The following is a 24,174-nucleotide window of genomic DNA, read 5'->3' on the forward strand; positions in this document are numbered from 1 at the left end:
CTATGGTTTGACACGTCCCTCCAAGGTTCAAGTGTTGAACTTAAATCCTGAATGCAACAATGCAGGAGATGGGGGCTTAGTAGGAAGTGATTAAGTCATGAGAGTTCTGCCCCCATGAATCAAGTTTGCTTTTACAGGGTCACCCTTACAGTGAATTCATTAGGAGAGTTCAGCCCTCTTCTTCACCCTTTCACTTTTCACTCTGAGGTGTTGCTGCACCAAGGCCTCACCAATATGCCATCATTGTGCCTTTGAACTTCTCAGCTTCCAGAACCAGTAGCCAAAGAAATCTCTGCTCTTTAACCCCTTCTCAGATTTTGTTGTAGCAGCAGAACACAGACAAAGACACCATCTAAGCCTAGGGAAAGGGGCGGCAGGGGCGGGAGGCAATGTTGAGGTTTGGGACAAATATTTAGAAATATAGACTGTGCAGCCAGGGTGGCCCCAAAACTGCAAGACGAGGCACTAACATGGCATCCCTGAAGCTGAACAGGAGGATGGATGGCTTCTTCAAAGTACTGCTAAGAGGTCAAGTAGAATCAGTGGAAGAGTGACCACTGGATTTGGCAGCATGGAGGTCATGTGAGACTTGACTAAGGGATTTCCCCGTAATTGGGGGAAGCCGCAGGGGAGCTGACTGAAAACCAGGTTGACTGCTGCTAAGAAGGGGCGAGGTTCCCGACCACTTTGAACAGTTCTGTCATCACAGACAAACCTACAGCCAAGAGAGGTGACGGTGTTTCCTTCCAAGGTCTTGGGCATGTCTGAATGCTAATCCAGCCACGGAGACGGCGGCCCTGAAGTCCCTGGGGCTGCAGGGCGCTGGGGAGACCCGCGAGCCCGCGCAGCAGGGAGACCACGGCTCCGAGGCCGCACCCACGCGGCTGCTCGGGAACTCGCCGTTTCCGGAGCTGCCTTTCTGTCCCGGGGAGCAGGCTGTTCCTTTGCGTCGTCTCTTTACAAAATCCGACCCCCGGCCCCATCGGGGGTCTCAAGTCTAGCTGAGGACTTCAGGTCGAGACCTCAGCTCCCCACCGCGTGGCCGTCCACGTGGGGACACTGGCAGGCGGAGCGGTTTCGTGGAGGGGGGAGTGTTCTCAAGCTGGGCCCTTTTTAGTCACCAGCTACTCTCCCCGTCCTCAGCCAGCCCCGACCCCCTACTTCCCCTAAAACCGAACGCCACGCCCTCCTTCCCGTTCGCTCCTCCCCACGATCCCCAACGTGGCACGGCCCGCTGCGCATGCTCTGTACGCGCGCGCAGGAGGCCGCCGGGGCGGGGTGGGGCGGGGCGGCCGCAGTGACGTCGGCGCGCCCGGTGCCGGAGGGCGGAGCGTGCCACGTCGAAGCTCATCGGCCACGCCCCCCGCCGGGCGGCGGCGCGCCCCCCTGGCTGCCTCGCCCCCTGCGCGTACTCTCGCTCTCGCACGCGCACTCCCTTCAGGTCCGCCAGCCGCGCCGCCGCCGCCGCCGCCCAGCCCCGCGGAACTCCGGTGGCACCATGTCTTCGCCTCCCGAAGGGAAACTAGAGACTAAAGCTGGACACCCGCCCGCCGGTACTGACTCGTTTCCGCTTACTCTCGGGGGCGCCGGGCGGGGGAGGCCCCCGAGGGACCGCGCGCCCCGATGCCCGAGCGCGGGGCGCAGGGGAGTGCGGGCGCCCGGGCTCGCGGTCCGCCGGCCTGTGCGGGATTCCACCGCTGCCACCCGCTGCGGTTGGCAGACCCGGGCCCGCGCCCGCCGAGACCCGCTGTCATGACGAGTGCGACACGTAGCCTACCTGTGGCCGTTGCTTGCTAATGACAACGGCCTAAGCCCAGTTGCACAACTTTACAAAAGAAAGTTTGAGCTGTTATTGTTTACTAAGAATGTACAGAGTTTTTTGTTTTTTTTTCTTTTTAAAAGAGTAACAGGAGTCTGTGTTTTCAATATCGGAATGATTAATTGTAGCCCGACAGCATTGGGTACTGATAAAAGAACCAAAGGGGCGGAAATCATTTTCATCATTAATCACTCAATATGACTTCTCTTACCCCACTTTCTTTCACGTCCAGCTTTTTTTCAAAGGTGCTTTAAAAAAAAGAAAGAAAATGCTAAATTTCTGAGCCAAACAAGCTAAACCCAGGAAAGAGCCATCTTTCTTAGAATGTAGGAATTTAAGCAGCCTTTGGGTTCACTGGGGCCTTCTCTCTCTGCTCACAGTGCTGTTTTCTCTGATGTTGACCAGACTGGTCGATTTCCATTTCTGCTGCCCTTTCAAGGGACAGTGGATCCATATGGAAAGACACTTGGTGAGCAGATCAAAGTACTTAGGTGACAGAAGACAGGTCACATTGAGGTTTGGGGTTCTTTTAGGGTCTTAATTGCAAACGTCAGGACTAGAACTCAGTCTTTCGCTCACAAATCCTCAGAGGACTGAGGCTTCTTTTTGTGGCACATCTATGCCATCTAATAGTGAAGAATTCGTAATCTGTCTCCCACTGTGGGACACAAATTCTCTGCCTCATTACAGGGAATAGGGACAATCTTTAAATATGTTACACTGCAGAGGAGGAATATACTTCACTAGTGACAGCCTCCCAACAGCAACAACTTGCACTAAGAGTGAAAAAAAATGGCTGGCTGTTCCAAGAGGACTTATCAGGACCTGTGTTAGAAAAGTGTCCCACTGTAATGGAAATGGCTTTGGGAGCTTTTGCTCATAACAACAAAAACAAAGAGCCCCCCAAGGCCTGGAGGTGTTGCTAAGTGATAGAGTACCTGGTGCCCTGAGTGCTATCGGTAGCACAGAAAAAACAAAATACAAAACACAAGCAAAACCACCCTCGAAGGGATTTCCTTTAAGGATAGCTCTGATCTTTAATTCCTACAGCAAGGTGTCCCTGCCCAGCTGCCTGTAGCTCTGTGCTTCTGTGTTGGGAGGAACTCCTTTATTTACCCTCATGGCAGGGTTGACACCCCAGAACCTTGCAGCAGCAGTCTTCCTGAGACTGTCCACTCCCCCACAGTAATGAATTCATTCAAGTATATTTGCTGGAATGATACCAAATTAAAGTAGCAGTAATTAAATTGCATATATAGACATATCCATATGGAGATTTTTAAGATCAGAATTATCAACTGTACATGTTAACTCTCTGGGAGAAATTTTCATGCAGAATTCTAATTTTGCTTGAATTGTAAACTACAAGGCTTTTGAATTAAAAAAATTAATGATTTATTTATGCCTAACAAGAGAAGAGGCAATTTATTTGCACCTATATATCAGTGAACTTGGGTTACAAGTTTGGAGACAGGCCACTCCATTTCTGTGGGACTCAGATTTCCTCATCTGTGAAATCCCAGGATGGCATGGAGATCTTCCTCTGGATAAGTCCCAGTATACAGCCTTTGCTGCTGTGACTCTTCCAAGCTCTCACCTGCCCCCCTCAGGATCAAAGCCCCCAGGTCAGTTAACCACAGTAAACTCCAGGGATTTCAGGGCACACCTCTTAACTGAGGGGCCCAAGTCTAGCAGGAGTGCTTTGGGTAGCTGTCTCTGTCACACAGCATTTTCAAGGCCAATAAGACTTGGCCAGAATTGAAGGAAAGGCCCTGGGCTCTGAGCCCAGAAGCCTAGGTAGACAGGTACTTGGAAGGTACAGTACTTGGAAATTGCAGTATTGGCTCTGCAGTGCTCCTGGGAGGCATGCTTTCCCCAGTTTACAGAGGACCTGTGTGCAAGCCTCTTTTCCCAGGAAGCTCCCAATGTTCTTCAGTCTGGTATTGCCAGAGAGTAAGCCATTCTGCCAGCCACTATAATAATCATCAAAGATAGCCAAGAGCATAATTCATAAATTAAAATAATTGCCTTAAAAACTTTGGGAACACTTTTATTAAGTGCTTAAATTGGATAACAGACTTGTGCTTAAATCCTTAATCAGAAATAATAAAATTCTCTTACAGTGACTGTCTTGCTGTTCTTTTGTGTTTTCTCTTTATTGCTGTCTGGATCAGGTCTCCTCTTCCCTCTCCCCACAGTAGTCCCATTTTCTTTATTGCACTTACCTCTCCCTGTCTGCCTCTCTTCTCCTGGCTTCCAGGGCTGGGTCTTATTGAAATATCTTTAAATCCCAGGGGTCTCACTGTGCCTGGCATGAGATACTCTACAAACAGCTTTCTCCTGGGAGTTACTTCAGGCCCTTTCTCACCTTCTATTCCCCAAAGCATGGTAAGCTTCCAACTTCCCTGTGTGAGACCTCTCCATTGTGTGCTAATGGTGCAAGCTGTCCCCTTTTCTCATTTAGGTTGAGGAATGCAGGAAATGGCGGACTGAGTGTAATACTGTGCCAGCACAGTTCTAAGCACTTGGCACTGTCATTAAATTAGTAGTCACCTTAACATTGGGACCCTGAGGACAGTGCCATTTAAAAAACTGTCCAAACTGTTAGGAGTATGTCTTGCTGACTCCTCTGAGCCAGTGACCAGGGGACCAGCCTGAAGGGCCTTTGCTGCTTACAGCCAGACAGGGGACCCTGTCACTTGCCAGGTGCTGCCTCTGAAGGTGTGATATCATTGGGGCAGTTTGTAAAGGCTTCTGGTTAGTGTGAAAGGAAGGTTCTGTGCAGATACAAAGTATCGTCACTTGAGAGTGATGGATGACCTACACCACATTCTGCCAACTCTTTGCAGAAGAAATCCATTTAGTGACTGGAGACCCCACCACTGTTTTCCACTACAAAATATTTGCAGAGAAATGGGGTGAAGAATGCTTATTTTATGAGAAGTTTTGCAAAACTGGATTAGCAAAGTTAAAAGTAGTGAGATTCCTTGCTATTTCCCCCAACAGCAGCAATAGCCTTCCACAGCAGAAAGGAGGACATGATTACAAGCCATACTGTTACTCATCTCTGCCAGTCTCTGTGGGTTTTGGCAGTGATGTGAATAAATACATGTTGCTGGCCACATTCCCCTGCCCCCATTTTTCAGAGGAGCCAAAACCATGTGTCAGTGAAGTCTCATAAGTCTGATATGATAGCATTGAATGTTACTAATGTTATATAGTTTTCTTCAAAAAGTAGGTGGCACCCCCCCCCCCATAGAACTAAGTCAAGTAAAAATATGAACATGAACCAGTCGGTCAGTCATGAGTTAAGGGAGAATTTATAAGGTTGTGGGTAACATTTCTCCCTGAATTATCTTCCTGTAGGAGGGTTTTCAAGTTATCCAGACCATTCTACTGCTAGAAATGCGAAGCTCCGTTGTCTTTTATTGTATTAATCATATAGTCACAGACGGCCCAACAGCATCCTCATGTTCTCTGCTAGATGCAGGTCAGAGGTGTGCTTTTGGTTCCAGCATGCCAAGGGGAAAATATCCTTCAGTTATTGTGTGGTTGTTTTGTTGTTGTTGTTTTGTTTTTGTTTTTTTAAGAAGCTTCTGGTCAGGCTGGATCACAGCCTTTCTAGGTTTTACTGTTGTTCCCTAGCCACCTTTGGTTATTTTCCCCTTCTAACATCTTCTATGTGTGTCCTTTTCATTTCAGCCAATGCTCTGTGCGTTCTGACTTGGTTTTATGAATAGTTTCCCCTTCTCAACCTCAGAAGTCTTTGTATTTATATAAAGGATATTCACTTTTGTAAAAAGTACAGTAAGTGAGCTGAACAAATTAAGGTTTATTTGTTTCCTGGGCGACCCTCTACAAGAAACAGTACAGAGGCCCAGACTCCTCCTGCTGCAGGACACTGCTGTTTCAAGGCAAAGCCACTACAGAGGGGGATAAGTGTGGGTCAGCATGCTTGGGGCCCGCAAGCGGCATGCTTCACTGGGTTAGTTTTTATGACTAGTATAGCAAAACACAATAACCTTGGTAGTTTAAAACCACTGTAAACTTAAAATCATTACACATGAGTGTATTTATTTAAAGTCAAATGGGAAACAGGCCACTGTGTTTGTTTTAGTAACTGAAAAATAATTCAGTTCTTTATTATCTTATGATTCTGGAGGTGAGAAGTCCAAAATGAGTCAAGGTGTCAGCCGGGCTGTTCCTTCTGGAGGCTTTGGGGGAGAACGGTTCCCCTGCCATTCCCAGAGTCCAGAGGCATCCACTTGCCTTGTGGCCCCTGCTCCTTCTGCAGAGGCCACAGTGGCTGCTTACATCCTTCTTCCATCACAGCCCCCAACCCTGACTCTTTCTCTACTCTTGCGTGTTTGAAGACCCTGTGATCACATGGGCCATGAGGATAATGCAGGCAGTCTCCTCATGTTCAGATCAGCTGATCAGCCTCTTACTCCCAGCCTTGATTCCCCCTTGCCACATAGCACATCTAAGGTCCTGGGATGAGCAACACTATGCTGCCCACCAGTCACTTTTCCCATTCCTTTGTCTAGGACCCACTTAAATGGCCCCAAACCAACTGCAAGGGACGCTGGGAGTAGGATAGGCAAATACCTGAGAGTCCCTGCCTCAGCCAACAATCCTCACTGCCGGGCTTCTCCTGAGCACCTCCAGGCAATGGATCCTACTTTCCCCTGGCATTTTTAGAACTAATTTCTTTCCCTAAATTCAAGGTTCCCTACACTGCTGACCCCCACACTTTCTCAGCTTGAAGGGGACATGGTTATCTGCCCACCAGGGTCCCCCTCCATTTCCCCACCCAGTTTGTCCTTGAGGTCAAAGCTGTGTCCTGAATGGAGTAAACAGCTATGGAAGACACACCCAGCCCTTCTAGCTGAGTCAAAGCCCTCAGGGCCTGTGGGCCTTACCATGTCCTGGAAAGTGATATGGTAAGGCCTGAGTGCCTTAGCACCTTCACAGTCATTCTCAGTGCTCAGATGCACTTCCCTTCCTTCCATCTGGGGTGCAAGTTCAGCAGCGTATTGGGGGCTCAAGTTTTAGCACTTCCACCTGTGTATGTGTACGTACCAGAAAGCCCCTGTCTGTCCCCACAGTCTGGGGTCCCCCACAGCTGGTGTGCTTTCAGTCCAGATGTCAGAACCCAGTGCCCCACAGCTTCTCTCTGCCTCTGGCCTCTTATTCTTTCCACTTTGTCTTGACAGGGCTCTGCCCTGGGGTAATGAGCTTCCATCGAAGGGGGTTCTTGCCAAGTGGTTCTCTCCTAGTAGAGCCATTTCTCTTGACTAAAATAGATGGCAGCCCTTGCCCTGTGCCTCTCAGGAGGCTCACCCTCCAATCTCACATTGGAGGGGAGGGGAGGGGAGGTCCGATTCCATGTGCTTATCTGCTACCACAATGCCCTAGCCATCAGGTTTAATCCTAACCTACACACTCTGCTTGTTTTCTGTTTTGTTTTCTTTTGTTTTTCCTACCACAATGATCCTCGGAATCTTCATTTCTTGTAGTGGATTAGCGTCCCTTTGAATAACGTTTCAATAGCCCTTCTCAGGCAAGAACAAAGGCAGCAACACTTCTAAGTCACGCTCCAGTCTCCACATTCAGTGCTTTGGGGACTTTTGTGTGCATCCACACCCTTCCTCTTCCCTGCTGGGCACTACACTGGGGCTCACAGGGCTCCTCAGGTACTGAGTGACCCTGGAAAGACCCTTCTCTTTCCCCCTCCATCTGCATGTTATAGATTTTTCTAGCCAGCTATTGAGCATTACCAATAGCTAGCTGCTAGTGACTTCCTCTCACAGTTCCCTCCTGGAGGGGACAGAGTACTCTGGACCTACCTGTAGGCCCCACCCTACACTGAAGAGCCTCCATGCTCTGCATCTTGGAAGGATCCCCAGCATAGGAAGATGTGGGTGTGACTGGGGAGCAGATCTTGGATCTCATCCTGCTGTGCTGCTGGCTGCCTGTGCATGGTGGCTGCTGCTTCAGGCCCTGCCCCATGGGGAGCTGATGAAGTGGGACCATGCATAGGAGTGCCCAGGGCAGTACCCGCACAGTGACAGCAAAGAAAGCAGAAAGTGGGAGGATTGTCCAGGATCCCAGAGTCTCTGGAAGCTTCCCTGCTTAGGTGGTGAGGTAGTGGTAACTACCTGGTGATGGTCAGCTGGCCACATGATCAGCAGCAGCACAGTGGCCAAGCACTTTGCAGGCCTCTCCTTCATTCCTCAATGACCCGGAGGTCATAGGTTGATGCTGTCACCACAGGGAGGAGACATTCAGGCACCAAGGATTTGAGCACTGTAGAGGTCTCTAAGCACGCAATTCTAATTTATAAAACCTGCCTGTCATGGTTTAGTTGGGAGGTGTCCCCCAAAAGCTCATGTGAGGTAATGCAAGAAAGTTTAGAGGTAAAATGACAAGTCATCAACCCCCTGATAGGGATTAACTAGGTGTTGACTGCAGGCAGGTAGGGTATGGCTGGAGGAGGTGGGTGGCTGGAGGGTGTGCCTTTGGGGACTATATTTTGTCCATGAGGGGGGAGTGCACGTGTTCACTCTCTCTCTCTCCACCCCCCGTCTCCCCCCTCCTCTCCTCCTTGCTGGTCATGTCCTGACCTGCTCCCTTCCACAACACCCATCTGCCATGGTCTGCTGCCTTGCCCTGGGCCCTGACGGCAGTGAGGAATGGAGTTGGCCATCTAGGGACTGAGACCTCTAAAACTGTGAGCCTCAAATAAACTTTTCCTTTTCTAAACTTGTTCTTGTGAGGTGCTTTGGTCACAGGAGTGAAAAGCTGACTGAGACCCCGCGTGGTGAGACTAGCTAACAGCTATGCACCTCCTATGTACCAGGCCCGCTGGAGGGATTTCCAGGGTGCCAGTTCACATAGTCCTCAGCTGTCTGTGGGAGGAGAAATACTGTCACTCTCTTCACAGAGGGGGATCTTGAGGCACAGAGAGCTTTGACAGCTTGCTAGGCACATTCACACATGTACAGATGCCTGGGCACACACGTGCACACACATGCACACAAACACGCAGGCAGGGGTGGAAGTGAGCCTGAGGGTCTGGCCCCAGGATCATGCACTTCTCCTCTGCATAGCACTTATGCTGAAAGGTATGTAGTTCTTCCTTAAATTTGAAGCTTTTGTTTGAATAACAACCACCAGTACAAAAATTCGAGTTTTTTTCCTGATGTCTCACAAAAATATCTAGATTGGCAAATAATTCTGCAAAGATTTCCGAGAAAATAATTCTGCCGTTATAGTTTTACCAATGGAAAGTTTTTGAGACATGGATACAACAATCACAATAAATTTAGTTGTCATATTTTGGGGCAGTATTGCAAGTTAAAATTAATCTGTCTCAGCCTTGAATTATTATTATTGTCACTTCTTATTGCTGCATTAATCACCAAACATACTGAGAGAGATTAATGAAGTTAATTGTTTTTAGAAACAGAATTAAATGCAAGTGCTAATGCTGGGTGACTAGCCCTGCCACTGAGCCCTTATTTCAATGGAAGTATGGACAGGCCTTTCCACAGAGCTTTCAGAGACTTGATTATTTCAAATGTCACCTTGATGCTCAGTATCAGTTTTCTTTGTAGTGGTTTCACAGCCCTTTTTACTTTTAGTTAGTTTATGGAATACATCTGTGAGTTACAGTTCAAAGGTTTTATGTCTGCCAAGTAAAAATGATTCAGAGATTATTTTTAAATGGGCACCTGAATGAGTTTGCTAGGGATGCCATAACAGAATACTAAGACCTTTCTTTCTCACAGTTCTGGAGGTTGCAAGTCCAGGATCAAGGTGTGGGCAGGTGTGGTTTCTCCTGAGGCCTCTCTTTGGCTGGCAGTTGGCTCTTCTCTCTGCCTTTTTTCTGTGCACGTGCATTCGCTGCATCTCTTCCTTTTTGGGAGAGGGGTACTGGGGATTAGGAGCCACATCCCTAGCCTTTTTTATGTTTTTATTTAGAGACAAAGTCTTGCTGGGTTGCTTAGGGCTTCATTAAGTTGCTGAGGCTGGCTCTGAACTCACAATCCTCCTGCCTCAGCCTCCTACTGGGATTATAGGCGTGCACCACTGTACCCGCTTCTTATAAGGACATAATCTTATTGGATCAGGGTCTGACCTAGTTTTAACTTAATTACCTCTTTAAAGACACACACTATCTAAGGTGTTAAGACTTTGCATTTTGGTGGAACATAACAGCATCTCTAATCAATTTCTGAAGGGCATGGGATCAAGGTGTGAGAAAAGGAAAATGTATTGTGAAAAACATTTCATGGAGGCTGGGGCTATAGCTCAGTGGCAGAGCACTTGCCTAGCTTGTGTGAGGCACTGGGTTCAATCTTCAGCACCACATAAAAATAAGTAAATAAAATAAAAGGCATGCTGTCTGTGTACAACTATGAAAAGAATTTTAAAAAGAAAAAAAATTCATGGGACGATTCTAGGCTCTTCTTTTGGTCAAAAACATAATTCTCAAATTCCACATTTCAAGAGAGTGGAAAGTCATTTACTGTACTGCAGAATTTTATTTTCAAACTCCATTTCTAATGGGGTACTACACAGGCTGGGAAATCTTAGATTTAAAAGCTGTCCACTAATAGTAGATTTCTCTCTCTCTCTCTCTCCCAGATATTGAACTCAGGGGAACTTAACCCCTGAGCCACATTCCCAGCCCTTTTATTGTATTTTATTTTGAGACAGGATCTCACTGAGTTGCTTAGCATCTCACTAAGTTGCTGAGGCTGGCTTTGAACTTGTTATCCTCTTTCCTCAGCCTCCTGTACTCAGCTATCTTTTATTTTTTTTTTTTAATCTGAGTTTAAAGTGAGGAAAATCCTTAGAAACCAAAAACAAGGAACTGAAATTCAGACAGCATGAGAGTTGGCCCACAGACCCCAGACTGTAGCATAATGCTTCATGCTCAGAAGCCAAACCCTGGGGGAGACATGGCAGAGGGGACCCTCCCCAGCAACACAGTGGAATGGCAAGGAAGGGTCCCCGCAGCCTTGGATGTCAGCATGGGCTCTGAATGGAAGCACAAATCTCCTTGAGAATTGGTAAATGAGGCCGGCTTCCATGAGTGGGGTTCTGATTACACTGTCTGGTCTGGCTGTTCCATCCTAAGAAATCCTTGGTAAGGACTTTCAGGCACCTTCCTCTTGATCTAGTAGATCACAAGCAGCATTTCTTGAAAGAATTGCTGTCTACACCACGGGCCCCATAAGATCTTCCTGACAGGCCCGGTGAAGACAAGTGTGTGATCCATAGTCGCCTGCATGAGAGCAAGAAGGAGCAGACAGAAACCAACAGGAGCACTGACTCCTAGGGCCCAGGTGACAAAATATCTGCCTATACAACTCTAAGTGCACATACATGTATGCCCAAATGGTTAAGTTTATTATAATGGGAAACATGAGAAAAGAAGCAGAGCCTATCAAGTAAAGACCTGATGAGTTGGAGACCACAAGGCATAAGCTCTCGCAGTCAGACGCAAAATGGTTAGAAATGAATTCCTAAGATAAAAAGTGGATCACTGAACAGGATCCTATTTCTTTCTTTCCAAAGTAGAATGCCCCCGCTCCATGAAAGAAGTGGTGGGGCACAGGGAGATTGTAGTTCCAATCCCAGACCGGCATGGGCACTGTTTAAACACAACCATTTATTTTACTTGATGCCTGTTTTGCCCTCATCTGAGGGACAGCTGCTAGGATACCATTGTCCCTGAGAAGCAAGCGTCATCGTCTTCCTGAAGTCTGAGAAATTGAAGACTAATCAACTTGGAGCATGTGAGGCTGAGGTGACTTCACAGTCTCTTCCTGTTCATCAGCATTATCAACTTGCCCTGGACTTTTGTGAACCAGCAAGGTCCACCCAGATTTGGGACCCCGGAGGAGCTGTAGTGACAAATGGACGGTACTGTGGGATGTGGCTGCTTCGTGGCCAAAGACCCAGTAGCTGCCCTGAGTAGGGCAAGGGTGGGACTCCCTGAGGCCTGCATCAAGAACCTGGGGTAAATGCAAAAAAAAAAAGCACTCCCCTCCTTGAGAATTGGTAAAGGAGGCCCGTGGTGTAGATTGCTGTTCCCTCCTTTGAATGTCTCCATCTTGGAGTTTTCTCCCCTTTATGCAGATTAAGCAACCACTGTCCATGTAAAATAACAACTGTGCTTTAAAGGAAACAAGAAAATAGTTTATCCTAAGCCAAACAGGAGTGGCTGTGGTCTGGGAAGTGGCACTACATGACATACTCCACCATGCAACTTTTACAGCCACAAAACAAGGGAAGTCCTAATCAATACATTTAGCAAACATTTGGTGGGTCATCAGGTAGGCTGGCTATAGCAGAGGGAGAAAAATCTTTCCTGTAGGTTTAGCCATTACCTTAAACATGCTTAGCTTGGTGGATGCTTATAGGTCTGCAAAGTTTAGTGGTTTATTCTGAGTTTTATTTGAAGTTATAATGGCAGATATAGGAGTTGAAATTAAGTGGCTACTAAAGAGCCTAAGAAATACCAAGATGCCTGGGATCCCGATCTGAAATCTTCCATCTCTCCACAATCGCAGTCCTCTTGCTCAGCCAGTCAAGCAGTCTGCAAGATCTTCTATATGGGTGCAGCTTCTTCAAAGAACCTCAGCTCCACACCACTATGTGAGGTCATCTTTTTGGATATATGGCTAGTATTTCCAAACTCTATTCCATGGGACACTGTGGTGCTAAAAGATGATAACAGCATTACTGCAAAACCAAAAATAGATCAAAACAAAAACTGAGTCAAATGCATCTGGGGCCAGGCATACCAGTAATCCTAGCAACCTGGTAGGCTGAGGCAGGAGGATCACAAGTTTGAGGCCTGCCTGGACAATTTACTGAGATCCTGTCTCAAAATTTTAAAAAGGCAGGAGACTGAAATGAGGAAACTATGTTTTATGCATTTATGAATATGTCAAAATGAACCCCACTATTATGTATAACTATTATGCACTAATAAAAAATAAACACTTCTAGATAAAGAAAAAAAACTAAAAAAGGGTTGGGGATGTTGCTCAATGTAAAGTTCCCCTGGGTTCAATCCCCATTGCGTCCATGCACACACACACACACACACACACACACACACACACACAGAAAAAAAAGAAAAAGAAACATCTGGGGGAGACTGCATGCTCCATGCCCCTCATAAAGCTTCATGATGCACATTAGCATGCTAAAGGGCCCCAAAATCTCTCTAGAAGAAGCCCATTTGTTTTTGTTTAACCTAGTATTTCCTACACCCATTAGATCCTGGTGTCCCATGTCCCACTCTCGTCCTCCTTGTAAGATAGTATTAAGATGTTAGTGTTTGGCAAATGTGAATCAAACTACTATGAAATAGCACATCACACCCACTAGGACAGCAATAATTAAATAGACAATGACAAGCATGGACACATGTGCAGAAATCCTCACACCAGTGAGAATGGAAAATGGCGCACAACTGAAAAGCAATCCTGGTTCCTCACCAGTGTAATGCAGAGTCAATATGTGACCCAGCCATTCGTTCCTAGGTACAAACCTAAGAAAATGAAAATATGTACACAGAAAAAGTCACATAAATGTGTTCAAAGCTTATTATCCATAACAGCTGAAAAGTGGAAACAACCCATATATCCACCATGTGATGAACGGAGGAATGGAACGCGGTGATTCTGTGTGATGGAGTGTTTTGTCCTTGAGAAGGATCGAGCCCTCACACTGCAACACAGGCGAACCTGAACACGTGCTGTCTGAAAGGAGGCAGCCACCCAAACCCATGTGTTTTATGATTCCATTTCTATTCCAAGTGTCCAGAAGAGACCAGCCCAAGTAACTGTTGTAACTGGTTGCTGGGGGACAGGTGAACAGGGAACAACTGTTTGTGGGTATGGGATTTTCTGCTTGGGTGACAGAAATTTATTGTAGTGATGGTTGCATAACTTTGAATATACTCAAACCACTGTATTATATAATTTACATGGGTGAATTGTACATAAATTAGATCTTGATGAAGCTTTTGGTGGGGGAGATTGAACCCAAGGGCACTTAACCACAGAGCCACATCCCTAACCATTTTTTATGTTTTATTTAGAGACAGAGTCTCACTAAGTTGCTTAGGGCCTCTCCGAGTTCCTGAGGCTGGCTTGAACTCACAATCCTCCTGCCTCAGCTTCCCGAGCTGCTGGATTACACACGTGTGCCACCATACCCAACTGCAATGAGGCTGTTTTTCTAAAAACAGAATGAACATCTACCAATAGGAGGGTTTCACAGCACAGCCTGGGAAGGGCTGCTCTGGACATCTTTGCCACTCCCGACTAGGTTCTGTGACTAACACAGTAGCTGTTCTGTGTCACCTGTAACTATGTCACCTATCAAAAGCATCACTGGTATTTGAGAAAATAATGTTCACAGGGTAGGGCAGGGTTTAGGGAGCCCCTGTATCAAGAAGATGTGCAGAACTAAGCAGCCACTGCTCCGCATGCTTCACATTTTGGTTATGTGACTGTTCTTATAAAATACGTGAGAGGTAACCAAAAAGGGACCCCAGAGTCTTGGAAAGTTTCTAACATCTGATAATGATAAGAGATAGCATTGCACAGGTAACACATTGAATCTCCTCCAAACCACACTACCCCCTACCCCCAGTTAATGATTGTCACTGCCAGGGTCTCCAAACTGACTTGTGGCCACTGGGCAAAACTCTGAGGCAGTTCCCCGTCTGTACTAATCATACTTGCCCTTGGTTTTCATTTCAGTGAAAGCTGGTGGAATGCGGATTGTGCAGAAACACCCACATGCTGGAGACACCAAGGAAGAAAAAGACAAGGATGACCAGGAATGGGAAAGTCCCAGGTGGGAGACGTCTGGTGACTCTTAACAAACTTTGCAAATAACGATCGTTCGGTTAAACATTAATGTTTGTCCTTCCTCTGTTCTGATAACTCCTGGGCAGCTGGACCTGGGCTGTGTATTCTTGCTTTCCCTGTCAATGAGGTAGAGTTCTGTGTCACTTGGGCAGGAGACAGGGCATGTAAAGTACACCATTTTCTCTGTCGACAACCCACAAGCCCAGGCAGGTGCAGGGACTGCACTGGTGTTGGCAGGCACAGGCAGCCTCTCTGTGCCCTGGGTAGGTCAGGGCCCCTCTCTTCCTGCAAGCTGAGGGGCTGTGCCAGCAGGAGCAGGAGACCCTGGAGAAGCTTACTGGCCCCTGGGTCTCCGGGGGGACACAAAGCCACCATCATTTCCCTCCAGGCCCGAGTGGAGGAAATAGGTTAATTCTTGGGACTGCAGGTCCTGTACACTCTAGGTTTCCGTTTACTATTCCAGAGAAGTGTGCACTAACAGTCTGTGGACTGCAGTTCTCCACTGGGGCTACGTTCTGAAACCCCTGGGAACCCTGAGATACTACACTAGTTGAATCTTGGCCATCTGTGCAGTGGGATGGAGAACTTCTGGTTTAAGAAATGTTTATGGGAAAACCTTATGTGACATTTCTGCTCCCTTTGGGTCTTGGAACCTCTCTGCTTACCCTTCTGTTGGGCACCTCTTCTCCTTGGAGGTTCTGAGTTCAAGCTTGGCTCAAGGGCCTCGTCCTTTGCTGTGCTTGACCTTGCTATGTATAAGCAGGCACCACAGACACATGCACCTTTCTAGGTGTCCACGAGGAAGAATGTGAACATCCAGTTTTCTGCTTATAACTTGTCTCCAGACAGCAGAGGAGGAAACAAAGGATGGGATGGAAGGAGGGTGTGGACAGCAGTGAGCTCTTGCTCCTGTGGGCCAGGAACATGATCTGACTTCATTTCACTCCTGTAGTGTTGAGCAGCAGGTAGTATTCTCCCCAAATTACAAACAAGGAAATGGGATCCCACATCACGCTCCTTCCCAGTTAATAGAGCAGTCATTTAAATGCAGTCTAGTGGGGTTCAGAGAAGGCCAGGTTTCCAAAAGGGAACTCCTGGGAGTGCACACCAACAGGAAGGCAGGTGTACTTGGTACCATGTGTCTGGTGGCAGGTATCCCCCACTGGGCATTTTCCATAAGCCTTGTATGGGTGCTTCAGTTTCTAGCCTCTCCTTCACCCAAAAGATTGCTCTCTCTCTGTATAGACCCAAGGTTTTGAAGCAAGCTGATCACAGAGTACAGACCCAGTCAAGCACTACTTAAGGGGAAGACATCTGCATGAAGTTTCTGTGCAATCATTTCCCATTTTGAATTGAGTCAGCAGTGTCAAAGAAAGTTCAGCCTAAGTCATGATTTTATTTTTTTTTAAACTCTTTTTTTGTCCATTTGTTTGATGCTGGGGTTGAACTCTGAGCCCTGCACATGATAAGCATATACTCAAATTCTGGTTTTAAAAGAAGAAAGCAGTTTAAAGAAAATTCCACGATTATTTCTCACTGACTGTTTTCCAGAGCTGCATATGGGTTGCAAGGGCAGCAGTAACTCCTCCAGGTCCACACCCTGGGGCCCAGGTTGTCTCAGGCTTCATAAAGGTTGGGATTTTAGAGAGTGATGCACATGTGATGCAGTCATGCAGACACCATCCAGCTGCCAGGGCACAGGCACCTGTCACAAGCTGCTCACTGCCCTCCAGCCAGGTGGGCTGAATGCTCACCTGTAGGGACCTGTAAATAGTGCAGGTGAAGTTTTGCCTCCATAGGGGACATAGGGAAACTCATAATTTCAGAACATTCAAGAATAGAGGGCAAGAGGATCTGGCCTACAGGGGTGTCCTCCTCCAGGACACCTGCTGCCGCCGTCCTTCCTCAAGATGCAGGAAGAGGATAAGAGAGGGAAGGCGCTGCTGGAGTGAGGTCCTGCATGGGTAGGGAAGGTGCCTTTCTGAATGTCACTGGGGCAGGGACCCATGGCTTGTCCCCTGCCCAGTCAAGTGCTGAGAAGCCTAAGTCGCATGCTTAGAAATAAGGGCAGAACAGTTTGTCAGTTTTCTTTCTACTGATTTGTCCCTGAAATCAAATACAGCATTTATGGAAGATGAGCAGTTTAAATAACCGTGCCAGAGGATGAACAGTGGAAACGGAAAAGGTGGCTCTCCCCAGCGCTTCAGATCCCTCCTTCACCAGAAAGATCACTCTCTCTCTCTCTGTGTAGACCTGAGGTTTTAAAGCAAGCTGACTACAGAGTACAGGCCACAGCTGACTGCTGGTTATCCAACCCAGTGACAGGTGGCCCGTCAGTGTCCTGGCCAGGACCGCTCCCCGGGTCTGTCTTGACTTAGCAGCTGTGTGGGGTCTGCAGACACAGTCAGGGGCTTTGCTTGTCAGTCTCTGCAGCTGAGCTGCAGTGTGTCACTCTTGTCCTCTTCACCCTGGCTGGCTCCTGTTCAGCATGGGTTAAACCAGTGACAGAACACGTGGAGTGCAGGGAGCTGTGCTCTTCAGCTTCTGACCTGTGTCGCCAACACAGCTCTAAAACCTCGCATCAGGCCGTGGACCTGTATAACCGTTTACTTGTACCACAATGCCCACCCCATTTTCCTGTTGGTAGTTGAATAATTGGTAATCATTGCTAGCTCTTACGGAGAGCAGGGAATCTGCCTGTTCTAAGTGCTCTGTCCCCCTTAATTCATTGAATTCTCATAACTGCTCTGTTATTTTCACTATTTCAAAGTTGACTAGTGATTATTATCTTCATTTCAGATTCTAATCTCTTTTTGGTGGCTCAGAGTTAGGTGAGTTTTCTAAGGTCACACAGCAAGTAAGTGGCAGAGTGCTGGCAGCTGGGTCCAGATTCTTCACTCTTAGCCATGAAACTGCGCCTGCCGATTCCCATTTCACATCAGGTTTAATGCCACTTACACCTTGGTGTTAATGTGCCCCCTGTAGAGATGAAGAAAGAAGGCTTAGGGTGGTTATCCAACCCCATGATAGGTAGCCAGTCAGTGGCCTGGCCAGGATTGATCCCTGAGTCGGTCTTGACTTAGAAGCTTTGTTAGTCAACTTTTCACTGTGAAAAAATACCTGAGAGAGACAACTCAAAGGAGGAAAGACTTATTTGGCTCATAATTTCCGAGGTTTTAATACATGGGCAGCTGGTTCCGTTGCTCTGGGCCTAAGGTGAGGCAGAACACCGTGGCAGAAGAGCACCGCAGAAGGAAGATGCTCACCTCATGACAGCCAGGAAGCAGGCGGAGGGTGGGGGGCATTGTGAGGAAGGGGCCAGGTCAAGAGGGCCCCACCTCCCACCCCATCAACCACCCCCCAATGCCATTAAATTACGAGCACATAGATTAATCACTTCCCAAAGGCCCTGCTCTGAACACTGCTGCACTAGGGACCCAGCCTTTAACACATGAGCCTTTGGGCTCCAGAACTAAACTGTAACAGAAGCCCAAATCTCAAGTTGTTACGGAAGCCCCTGATCAACGTAGCCTGCAGTCTGGATCCTTTCTCAACCTCATCATTCTGGGGTTGCCTAGGACATTGTCTGTGCTTCTCACACCCATAATCCTACCCATCTTCAGCCTCCCCATCCAGAGATGGTCTAATTGTCAGCTTACAACAAGGTTTCAGGGGGCTGGTTTTATTTTACATATGGGAAGATCTTTTTATTTGCAGAATTTGTAAAACATGAAATGATCCTCTTGGAAATGTCATATGGCCTATGACTCATCATATCCCAATCCTAAAGTTTTGTGTTTTGATGCAAAGTTCTTCAGATATGATGATAAGTGCATTGTGTTGGATGCCAGTTTCCTCTTTCAACATAGATCTACATTTACAAACTCTTTGTTTTTATTTCCCAAATATTTACAACTGTTCTTAATTTACCAACTCATTTCTGGTGGCTTCCTTCCCCACTCATTGAGAAATCATACACTGATTACAGAGAAAATGAAAACTTGGATCATTGAAAAGGTTATTATGTGACCAATAGAAATCCCAAAACCTTTACTAGTGATTACTTTTGTTTTGCAAATATTTGTGTAATTCTTGCTCCCTTTAATCTTGTAATTTTCCAGGAATTTAAAAATAATCTCATGCTGCTAAGTTGTTTTGAGATGGTACCTTTTTAAAAAAAGGAGAAGAAAGTGGCCGGAATGTGAAAATGTTGCCCAAGAATTCCCATCAGGCTGCGTTCTAGTCATCTATGAGTCTTGACATCCAAGGAGAGTACAAGGTTCCTTGTGCTCTCCTTAGTGGCTGCTAGATTCCATCTCATAAGTGACCCAATTGAGAAAAGCAGAGGTTGTCCTCAGAGCCTTTTGTTGGGCATAATAAAATGATGTGCCCAGCTTCACTGTGAACAGGAGAAACTGCAGGTGTGGGATGGGCTCCAAGAGTCAGGCTTCACTGAAGGAAATGATTAATGTTGAGTATTATGGAGGACCTGCCATGAACCAGGCTTAATACAAGACATTAAAAAGCAATGAGTGTCAGAAAGAGTAAACCAGAAATGAATGAGCTGTTTAATTTGTTGTTGTTTTGGGTTTGGGTTCAGAGACTGAACCCAGGACCACTTTACCACTGAGCCACATCCCCAGCCCTTTTTTATTTTTTCTCACTAAGTTGCTTAGGGCCTCTCTAAGTTGCTGAGTTTGGCTTTAAACTTGTGATCCTCCCAGTCACTGGGATTATAGGTGTGGGCCACCATGTGCAGCAAATGAATGCATTTTGTTGCCACCAGGATTGGGAGGATAAAGAGTAGTAAGAATGATTGGATGGAATGAGCAGTCAGGATCGGGAGGGAGCAAGCAGCTCCTCACTGAGCTTGGATTTTTGTGTCCCTCTCAGCTAGAACCATGGTATTGTTCCACACATCCAAGAAATAAGCAAACCATTGACATCAACCAAATGCAGGAGTGGGGGATCCAACCTGCATACAAACAGTAACAGATGAGGCTGACTGCACTACAATTGATTAATATGACCACATGGAAGGGAGTAAGAGGTTGCCTAAGTAACTTTGTAAAACAACATTTTGGTTGGATACTGTAAGGCTGAAGATAAAAAAGCATCACACCCCAATGTCGTACTACAGTTAGTAAACTGTTTTCCCACAGGGGGTTGGGGTAGCTCTAAGTATATACTAGAATTGAACAAGTTGGTAAATATGTTGTAGATCAAGTTTCTCACTGCCAGAACAAGAGGTCACAAACAGAGAGAGGACTGAAATGGACTTTGTGCTGATGGATGGGGGAGGAGATAACTGTCAGAACTGATGGTTTTAGATGGGTGGGTGGATGGAAGATGCATTATATACATACATAGGCGCCAATATAAATGAAGATGAGGGGTTAGTACACATACGAGTATTTCCTGCTTCTATGCCCTGCCTCTCTTCACTGAGGGGACCTAAAAACTAACACCCATGCAGCCATAAGCACCTAGGGCTGACATCTTGGTTTCTACACAGTATTCCCAGTCATGGGAACAGGTCCCTTGAAGAAGTTGTGGATTCCAGGACCACAGCAAGGAAAGGACTAGATTAGCCCGGAACATTTGTAATGCCAGAACATAAGGAAGTGCTTCAGAAAGGCCCAGGCATGGCAGAACACACAGAGGCCCACTCACAGGGTCTCTTAATGCCAAAGTTGAAACAGTCTGCCACAAAATATACAGCCGCCACAGCAAAATTGATATCCACAAGTCCACACTGACATGAACAAAGAAGGAAGGGATAATACAGCTCTTCTTTACTGAATAATTCCAATTAATAAATAAAAAGAAGGAGGGAAGTAGAATATCACCAGTAGGCAAAAATTACAGTAATTTTTAAAAATAATTTTGTAGTTGTAGATGGACACAGTATTTTTATTTTATTTATTTATTTTTATATGGTGCCAAGGATCGAACCCAGTGCCTCACACATGCTAAGCAAGTGCTCTACCACTGAGCCACAACCCCAGCCCAGTATAGTAATTTTTATAAGCAAAATTCACCAGTAGAAATTAGGTTTGTGGGTGTAAATTTGAGAATAACCAGAATATTTGCATAGTCTCAAAGTATTTTCTTCAATATATTTATTAGTTATAAGATAACACAGAGAGAGTGTCTTTACAGTAGAAACCATGAAAAGGACATGTGTTTATGGGATGAAGAAGGCAAGGGTTACCTGCGGGACCCCAGCTGGGGAAGTGCGTATTGATGACTGAGTTTCTGCTGCTTGTGTGAACATCTGTGAGTGACCCTGTGAACACCTCCAGGGTTTGCAAGTAGGCAAGTGCATAGCAACAGGGGTCTGTGAGCAGAGAAGATGGACTACTCACTTACTATGTGTCCCTTTTAGAAAAGTTTGCCAGCCCCTATTTTAATTTAGTCTACCTTCAAAAAATGTTCTACTTCATAAACAATTAAGAACCTTACAACTGTATACTTCTAATTTCCTCTTCCCCACTTTGTGCTGTTGTCAGATTCTTTACTTCTATCTATACTCCAAGGAATAAATGCAGATAACTACTTCACCACTCACTCTATAGCAGCACAAAAGCCCTGATCTGTGGCAGTTACTATCTTTATGGTGTAAAACCTCCCACCATGGCCAGTTTTAAGTGAGCAACATGACGTTACTAAACATGAACTTGTGAAGACATGCTTCCAGTCAACTCTGGCACACTAGTGGCTACAACCAGTTATTATTTTTTGTTTTAAAGATCAATTATCTTTTAAAGAGATTTAAAGAAAGATGTGAGGTATTTATAAAGGTCCATTATGTATTTCCACAAAAACATCTCATAGTGTAGAACTCTGATTTGGCTGTGGCTTGAGTGTGTCTCCCAAGGGTTCAGGTGTTGAGATTTAATTTCCAGTGTGAGGTCTTAGGAGGGTGAAAAGTTAATATGACTATGGTGTTTAGAGGTGAGGCTTCTAGGAGGCAATTAGGAGTAGATAAGGTCATGAGGGTGGAGCCTCCATGATTGATTCTGGTGGTTTTTTAAGAAGGGGGAGGGAGACCAGAGGAGACCCCCATACATCTGCACTCTGTTCTTGCCATTTGATGCCTGCACCACCTTGGAACTCTGCCAGCAGGAACGTCTTTATTGGATGCAGACCCAGGACCTTGGATAGAACCATGAGCCAAAATGAAACCTCTTTCTGTTAAAGTTATTCTGCCTTAGATTGCATTATAGTAACAGAAAATGTACCAATACAGTAAGAAGGTACTCATCTGATAGGGATGAATTCTTTCTGCTTGTCTCTGTCTGAAAATGAATTTGTTTTGCTTTAACTTTGAAAAGATGTTTTCACTATTGAATTCCTAATTATGTTTTTTCTTCTAATACTTTAAATGTGACTTTCCATTGTCTTCTGGTCCCCATTGTATACAGTGAGAAATCAGTGGTATTTCTTATCATTGTTCCTTTGTGTAATAATTCTGCTTACCTTTGGTACCTTTCAAGATTTTCTCTTTGTTTTTGTTTTTCAATAGTTTGTGATACAAGAAGCATGATTTTCTTTGTATTTGTCTTATTTAAGGTTCTCTGAGCTTCTTGGGTTTATGGTTTAATATTATCCATTTAGAAAAATTGTTAGCCATTAACTTTGTAAAAATTGCTTCTGCTTCACTCTCCTTTTCTAAGACTCCAGTTGCTTCATTAAACCAATGGTGTGCCCTCAGGTCTCAGATACTCTGTCCTTCTCCTGTGCCCCGACTCTTTTTCATATTTGTATTTCTGATTAATTTCCATTAGCCTGTATTCATGACCACCAATTCCCTCCTCTGTTGTACCCAGTCTCATTCTAAGTCCCTCAAAAAGATTCTTCATTTCTGATATCCTGTTTTTTCATTTCTAACATTTAAATTTTAAAAAAAATTTTAAAAAAAATTCAGAGTTAAAAATTCAGAGTTAACTTAATTTTTTTCCTTTTTCATTATTCTTTTTTTATTTATATATGACAGCAGAATGCATTACAATTCTTATTACACATATAGAGCACAATTTTTCATATCTCTGGTTGTATACTAAATTTTAAAAAAATCTTAAAATTAAAATTTAAAAATTTAATTTTAAAATTATATCATTTCCATTTCTCTGCTGAAATTTCCTATCTTTTCAAACTTTTATCATAGTTATTTTTAGATTTATACCTGATGAATCCAACATCTGGGCCATGTTTTCTGGTTCTGTTTTCAGGTCTGTTTTTCTAGTTCTACTTACTGTTTATTTCTTTTCAGTGGATCACATCATCTTTTAATGTGTCCAATAACTTTTAGTTGAAGTAATAACTCATATGTGAAAGAATGGCAGTGGCAGAAGTAAGAACACTGGAGACTGATATAAATGATTTTTACTCTAGTCCAGAAAATAGTATGCCTTTCTGATCAAGCTCATTTGTGTGTGTGTGTGTGCGCGCGCGCGCACTGAGCCAATCTAGTGTCTCTACTGGGCCAGGGCTGTGTCATTCCTCTATTTGGATTCAAGTGGCCACAAATTTCAAGTTAAGATTTGAAGGTGGGATCATAACCTTCCCACTACTTATGGTCTAGATTTTGAGTGCTGAGATTTGTCTCTGTTTTCCTGTCCTGGTCTCAGACATCAGCAGGCCCCTTGTGTGATGCTGACATGCAGTGGAAGGTTCTCTGCTCCCCTGCCTCTCCTACCTTGCCAGGCCTCTCCATGGTACTCTGGGTGAGGTTTGGAGTGCTGGCAGGAATTATATTTGAAATATATATTAATGCCTCAAACCATTTCAGGTATTCAACAAAGGATAATCATTATTTTTTAAAACTGTATTTTGAAATAATTTTAGACCTACAGAAAAGTTGCAAAAAAAAAGTATCAAAAAAATCTCATCTACCCCTCACCACACTTCCTGCATGATAAGATTTTTACCTTGTTTGCTTCTGTTTCTTACTATTGTATACATCAAATCTTCATCTGTCTACATGAACTCTCTCCTGAATCATTTCAGAATGAGTTCCAGATATAAAGCCTTTTACTTTTGAATGCTTCAGCTGCCTTACTTAAAACAAGTATCCCATGAGCATTAAAATCAGGAAATTAGCATCAAAACAGTAATTATCTAATCTGCAGACTTTTTAAGATTTGATCAGTGTCCCCGGCTCAGATTTCTATCCAGGATAAAAACTTCATTTACTTATGTCTGTTTAGTCTTTTCTAATCTAGAGTGGTCCTCCAGCCTTTTTTCAACCTTCCATAGCCTCATTGTGTTTAAAGAGTACAAGTCATTTATTTTGTAGAATGTCCCTTAACTTGACTTCTCTGATGTTTCTCCATGATGGTGTCCAGGTCGTGTTGGGCAGGGATACCACACCTATAGGATGCATCAAATCAGAAGGCACATGATGTCTTCATGTCCCTCTCCTGGCAGTGTCCACTTCATCAACCT

General features: G+C 45.3%; 1 long non-coding RNA gene across 1 annotated transcript; it reads left to right on the forward strand.

The window, feature by feature from the left end:
- The first annotated feature begins 1,342 nt into the window (after window positions 1–1,342).
- LOC124109211 (uncharacterized) lies at window positions 1,343–14,736 on the forward strand. Its single transcript, XR_006856889.2, has 3 exons — window positions 1,343–1,553; window positions 4,114–4,207; window positions 14,614–14,736. It is a non-coding gene; the product is annotated as an uncharacterized LOC124109211 (long non-coding RNA).
- The last annotated feature ends 9,438 nt before the right edge of the window (window positions 14,737–24,174 follow it).

This window comes from Marmota monax, unplaced genomic scaffold (assembly GCF_021218885.2).
Source record: "Marmota monax isolate L192 unplaced genomic scaffold, Marmota_monax_Labrador192_F-V1.1 WCK01_AAM20220418_F8-fsc01119, whole genome shotgun sequence".
NCBI classification, from domain to species: Eukaryota; Metazoa; Chordata; class Mammalia; order Rodentia; family Sciuridae; genus Marmota; species Marmota monax.